We start from the raw sequence: 7,109 nt of genomic DNA, 5'->3' as shown, positions 1-7,109 counted from the left end.
ATTTGCATGGACTAACACAACAGTTCAACGTTCTAAACACATGTTAGTTGCACTCTTCTTCAGGTCACTTATGATAAACATTCCCCTTTTTGGCTTAGCTAGGAAAGCCTAGTTTTCAGTACAGAACTGAATATTTTTACCCAAAACCACACACACACACACAAAAAAAACCCCAACAAAACCCAAAACAACAAAAAACACACAACCAAAAAAAAACCCCACCAAAAAAACCCCAACCCCACCCCCCCCAAAAAAACCAACCAAACAAAAAAACCCCAAAACTCCCAATTTCTACTACTTATGCATGTCTTATGTCTATTTTGTATATCTTATGTCTATTTTCTTGGACATGGGCCAGAGGAAGCAATTGTCTTCTTCCAAATTAAAGGGTTTGACTCTGTCCCATGTTACACTGTCTCAAATTACCTGTCAGCTGCATGAAGAGGGGTTAGACTTGCACCAGCATAGACAAAGGTAGAGTTGGGCCCAGTGTTCATTGTGTTTATTAAAGTGTTTACTGTTTTCAGGAACTTGGCATCCTCTTCTTCCATTCATCTGAAATCAACAAAAAGAGATGCAGAAATTCTAAAATGTTTCAAACCCTCCAACACTGTAGCTGTGAGCAGGACGCATTGTAACTACCAGACCTTGATGGCACGAAGATATGCATCATGAACACGAAATCTGGGGAGAAAAGATAAGCCTTGCCACACTCCCACAGCAGCAAAACACTGCAAAAAGTAACAACTGCATTTTTGTGGTATTTGGTCACATCCCTCCTTGTCCTGGCAAAACTTTGACTTGGATCCAAGTAGGTGCAGTTCCAGGAAAGGGAATGCCCAGTGGAGCTGTGCCCAGCTGCAGTGGATCTGTATTTGATGACAATTGAAAAGATGAATGAAAATCATTTCGGTTGCATTAGGGATGTAAGCTGTCAGGGATTTGGATTACTGCTTATTCAACGTTTTGGACGGCGTCTTTACGCTTCCAAGAAATCCTTTTTAGTCCAGGCATCAAGAGGAGACAGGATGAGCTCCAAGCAAGAAACTGGAGCTTGCAGACAAGTAGCTCATGCTCCTGACACTGGAGAATAAGGGAATGGAAAGTAAAACAGAGCAAACAAAGGAGACTTTGTGGGTGCGCTGTACTGCCAAACCTCAGCGGCCTGGATACATTGTTGTTGTTTATCTATCTCCATCGGTGCTTATGGGTATGTATTGATCTGAATAACTCACGTCTGAGGGGTCACTGGGGCATCTGATTTTATCCCTTTCTTTGGGAGGTTTATTAATATTGACATTTCTTCATTTAATTGGGGCACTGGCTATGGAATCCTTTTTTAATGGAATCATATTAGCTAATGTACTGCCTGTCCACACTCAAATGCAGAGTGCTTTACACAAGTCTGTATTTGAGTAACTGCTAATGTTTTAAGGAAAAAAAACACTCAAACACCAAAAAACACAGATATCTGAAACCAGAGAGGAATAGCAAAACCAGAGCTATGCTGTAATCTGCAAGCTGCATTTCTCTGTTGAAACACAGGGACCCAAAATAAAGTAACAGTTACTTTTCCCATCCCTCACAAGTGTTATTTCTTTCCTTGTTCTGTCAAGGCCATTCCTCCCGCACCCTCCCACCAGGGGCTGCATTAGTTTCTGGAATGCCATTATTCACATCTGTACAAGCTCTTGGAAGACATTAGCAACTAAAAAAGATAGCCAGAATATACAAGTTTGCACATCATCTTATTCCTGCAAAGAGAGTGCATCTCTGAATGAACATGAGTATGGCAAACGTTGCTCTTTAACTTTCTCTTCTTTCCTTAAACAGATTGGGAATCTGCTTCTACCATTTATAGAACAGATTTTTGTTTCTTGAAAGTGCTCTCCTGGGATTGACTAGGAAAGTGGTTTTTTGCAGTCTGCTTGATTGGTCTTCATTGTGGAGCAATTTCGGGGGCCTGGCTTTGGACACCATTTGCAATGGGTTTACAGCAGAAGGTCACACATTGTTACAGAGTCATTACTGCCTCTCCCCTTGGGAGCACAGCTCACCCGTGACTTTACCCTTCACCAGCAGCTTCTGACACATCTTTTTGACATCTGTGCAGGAGGACAGGGACATATCACACTAACTTCGGCAGAAATCAGCAGTGGACTGAAAGAGGGGAAAGGAAGAGCAGAAACTCCACCTTCAATGAATTTATTCATTCTCACCGATTTTGTCTGTGGTTTTAATGATGTTTTGCTCGTAAAAAGAGTAGGTATCTCATCATGCTACTGGCTTTGTGGAGTCCAGGAAGAACAGGGGGCTGAAATGTGGACAAGAAGATTGCTCATGGTAACTGTGTCTGCAGCATGTCTGGATCCAGCACACCACACCCCTGCTGCTCCTTACAGCAGCTTACATTCAGCCTGAGTTCACACAGCCTGCAAACCCTGCCTGTCCTTGAGTCAACTTCACTGTGCAGGAAAACCCAACAGTTGCAGTTATCTCCCTGGCAAGCTGCACGAGAGTGGAAAAACATCGAGCGTGAATAGAGTCTTCTCACTCAAAGCATTTCTGCTTCTCTGCAGCTGAGGATCCTAAGAATTTCATTTAAATAGTATTGAAACCTACAATCAATATTTGCACCAATAATGGAAGACCCTAAGTCTGTTGTCTCGTTAGTTTCCACCCTAAATTCTGCCAAGGCAGTAACTCCACTGAGTCACAGACATGGTCACAGACAAGCAGGACAGAAATCTGGGTCTCTCATCTCATCCCCCAGCTCCAGTCATGAACATGCTTGCTCTGCTTGCTGCCACGCTGATGATAGATTTTTATATTCTTCTCTTACCAGGAGAGGATTTGTGAATTAAACACACACTCAGGGCCCTAGCAAGGTCGTACCACAGGGCTCTGAACTACAGCTGCTTTTGGGAGAGAAACTCGCTGCTGATCAGTCCAACCCTCCACACACACTTTACAAACACAGCCATTTTGGGGCCGTTCCGGGAGACAAAAGAATTGTTTGACTTCAAGGTTAATTCCAAGTTTTCAAGTAGGCATCTCAGCATGTGACCAGCGTCTGTTCTGAGCGATTTAGCCTAAGGCTGCCCTAAGGTGGTGGCTCCTTTTCTAGAACACAAGAAAAGAAATGTATCGGTCTTCCAAAAAAGCTTTGTGCAAACCCTGTGGGACCCTTCCCAGCCAGGACATCTTGGAGTATCTCTCAAGTCAGTGTCCATTCCTGTCATGCTGGTTGAGCTGTGGATGTGCAGCCTGCAACACTTGCAGCAATCTCTGACCCACAGCCTGTGTCTTAGCCAGAGTTTGCATCACCCATTAATGTCTTTCATACCTTTCGCTTTACCTGCACCTCTGAGTTCATTTATTTTTATGTCTTCATAAATCAAACAACACAGCTCATCGCTATGATTATATTGAAATAAAGCCCTCTTTTGTCACAGCACTTTGCTTGCCCTCCACCTCTGGTTCTCTGCAGGTTCTCAGATGCCTTGTTAAGACCTTCAAAGCCTCACAGCATACTCTGAGAAGAATGCATCTGTCCTGAGGCTTCAAGAAACTAATTCTGCAATAGTATAATTTATGAAACTCAGCATCCTTTTTTTCCTTTCCATGCAAAACAGAACAGGAACTAGGGCTGCTGAATTAATCTAGAAGTTTATACGTCACATTACTTATAATCTGAACTGTAGCTGCTTCTTTGTACTTCATATTGAATTATCCTTTCAGGGCTAGATCCTCACCTGGTCTTTTCCCCACAGATTAACCATTCCAGTGAGGCTGGCTGTAAATAAAGGAAAATTCATCCCTTTCTTTCTAGACACAAAAACAAGTGTAACTTTGTGTATCTGACTTTTTTCTTTGATTTTTATTTCTCCAATCCTTTACTTAGTCATTATAGATGTTAAGAAGCCTGTTTTGGAAATGATTAATGTTATTAATAATTTTCTAATTCAATAAAACCTCTCATCTTTGAACTCCTAGCAATATTTTCTGCTTTCTTCAGCTTTTCACTAATTCAAACAAACGACAAATACAACTCTTCCTTTCAGTTTTCTATTATTTCTCATGCCTGATCAAATAAATTAACAGACTTTCGTTTCTTTCCCAGGAGTCATACCCATATGTTGGTGAAGACAGCATAAAAATATTACTTGTTCAAACAGGAGGGGGGGAAAGAAGGATAAAAGTTATCTTTTATTCACTGTTCCAAGCAAACTGCTGGTCCCATTCCTCTCACCTTGACATCACCTGCTTTGCTAACCATAAATATTGCAAGGTTTGCAGAGCACCCATTGGTCTGGTTTAGCTGCACTGGGTTATAATGTCCGCTCTCAATCCCTTCAATAGAGCAGCAGTTATTTTATTCACACCAGCCACAGTACTTCAGGGGCTGGGAAGAATCAGCTGTCCTGTCAGACTGGCTGCTCCACAGCCAGGCAGCCCCGGCCCAGCAGAGCAGCATCCTGCTGATGCACTTTGCTGTGTTTGGGCAGCTCAGGATCCGTCTGCAGGCCCATTTGTACCTGTGCATTGTTGATAGGCAGCGTGCCTCGGGCTCAGAGATACTGCACGCAGGAAATGGATCCTCATTTAACCGCGTTTAATTTTGTTCTCCGCATCTCCATCATCCATCTTTCCATTTCTCTGCCCACCCAAATTGCTAATGGGAAACAAAGCTACTTCAGCCAGCAGCGCTCCTAAACTGATGTGTGAGGATGCAATGATTGATTTCCCGCTCCAGGAAAAGTGGGTCATTGTACATGTTGTACCACAGCAGGCTGAACCAAGCTGGTCGTGCTGACATTGGGCTTTTGCAGATTTGTTTTAAGAAGTTCAGACCCGAGGCGACTTCTGTGGATATCCAGCCCCAACCCCTCTGGTTTTTGATGGGTGCTCTGCCATTCTAAAATCTTCCTTAGTAGCTTAGAGAGATCTGAAGTCATCTGTGCTCCTCAGGAGACAGAACTCAGAACTCTGATTATGCATTTTATATCTTACTTTCATGTTTGCGCCAAGAATGGAAAATGCAAATTTCCTCCAATTCCAAGATATGGGTCCAGTTTCAGGTTTGTCATTTTCCAGGACAGAAAACACTAAACTAATTTAAAAATATGTTTTAAATATAAAATGGTGCAATTGACAGCTTTTGCAAAGGATTTTTGAATTAGTGAGAAAAATACTAAATCAAACTGGTTTTTGAAAAAAAATCCACTGCTTTTACTCTTCTTTTGTGATATTGCAATAGTGTGTAATAACTTTTCTCATGTAATGAGACTTGTTGAAACCCACTTTTAGATTGAAACACCTTAAGATTGCCTCTTGTAATACCAGGGAGACATCACTTGAAGAGGCAAGTCTCAGTATTGGTGTAGAACCTACCTCTCTATCTGCTGAAATAGAACAGCAAAGTTGCAATCAATTGCTGAAAGGGGAATATTTTGCAGGTTTTTCTGAACAGCCCAATAAGTAACTGAGCCCAGATGTCACGGCAGAATCCGAAAGGTCAAGGCAGGTGGGGATTTGATTTTGATTTTCATAGGAACAAAAAACATCTAGAAAATCTAGCTCTTAAAATTGTATCTTTGTTTTTTATGAGAGTTGAAACCATGTTCTGGGAAATGATTTAATGGACAAGTTGGATGAGACCTTTCTCCAGGGCCTATAAATTTTTGCTTTGCTTTAGACAAATCCTTACACAAGTACCCTCTCTAATTTTTGCACACCCCAACGAGTAGTGTCCTCAAGGGCAGAGAATATCAGGTCCTTAAATCCTTAGACTTGAAAAATCCCTACTGGGATGAGCAGTTTTGGCCAACGAGGAAGGGAGAGAGAAAATCACTGCCATTCCACAAATGACTTCTGAATTTTCCTACTCCATTCTTCCTCCTGCAGACCATCTCCTCTCCTCTGGAAACACCACAAATGTGGAAGGTTTGCAGGTAAGCAAAGAGGAGCAGAGCAATTGACAGAGCCGGGGCTGAGCACACCACTCGCTGATAAACCTGGCCAAACCCTCTCCTTTCTGAAACAGAATCCCTGCAATGGATGTAATTAACAAAGAAACAGACAAAAAACTACCACTGAATGAAATTTAAGCATCAGCAGACCACAGCACAGCCAGGAAATACCAAGTGCAAGCAACCATCCCTTCATCCTGAATTCACACCATTTTCTGCTTCTGTTTCCTGTGCAAAATTATCACTCATTCAGAAACTGCTGCCGGGGGTGTGGGGGGTGGATGCAGAGTGGCTTGGGACAGCCTTCATCTGACTTTGCAGAAACACCAAACAATTATCTCATTTTGAGGTGGCTCTCTGGAAATATCTAGTATAATGCACAATACTGGGGGAAAAATAGCATTTTGTGGGATGCTTCCAGCAATACCCAGAATGATGAGTATTACTGGGGGAGGAAAAATCTATGTGATTCTAGGGGTAGTGGGGGTGGAGGTGTCTTTTGCGACACCCAAAAAGATACGTACCACTGGAGAAGAACAAAATCTGTACGATTTCCGTGAGGATTTCTGGAAATACCCGGCGCAGCGCTGAGCTGCGTGATTCTGTGGGGGACAGATTCGAAGGGGATGGGAAACCGCGTGGGTTTGGGGCGGGGAGTGGGGCCGGACCCCTCTGACAGCACCCCGAGTGATGCACACAAGTAGCGGGGGGCCCACGAAGGACAGAGCCCCCTCTCAGCACGCACCGGGGGGCGGCACAACGAGACACGGAACTCCCAGGGGCGAGAGCGCGGAGCCCGAAACTGCGAATTTCCGCGGCTCGGTGACACACCGGCCCCAAACCCCACCGCTGCCGGCGGCGTCCTCCACAGATCCACGCACACGGGCGGCGGCGGGAGCGTGCACGGGAGCGGGAGCGTGCACAGGAGCGCGCCCCCGCCCCGCCGCCGCGGCCGCTTTAAGGGCGGCGGGGGCGCGCCGCCGGGGCGCCCGGCGCGCCGCCGCCTCTCCTCTCCTCGCCTCGCCGCCGCGCCGCGCTCTCTCTCCCTCTCTCTCCCTCGCCCCGCTTTAAAGTCTCCGCCAGGATCCGGGCTCGCCCGCCACTTCCTGTACGGCAGGATGGAGCGCGCCGGGGCCC

Source organism: Ammospiza nelsoni, chromosome 11, assembly GCF_027579445.1.
Source record: "Ammospiza nelsoni isolate bAmmNel1 chromosome 11, bAmmNel1.pri, whole genome shotgun sequence".
NCBI lineage: Eukaryota > Metazoa > Chordata > Aves > Passeriformes > Passerellidae > Ammospiza > Ammospiza nelsoni.
Note: the sequence above shows the minus strand (reverse complement) of the source record.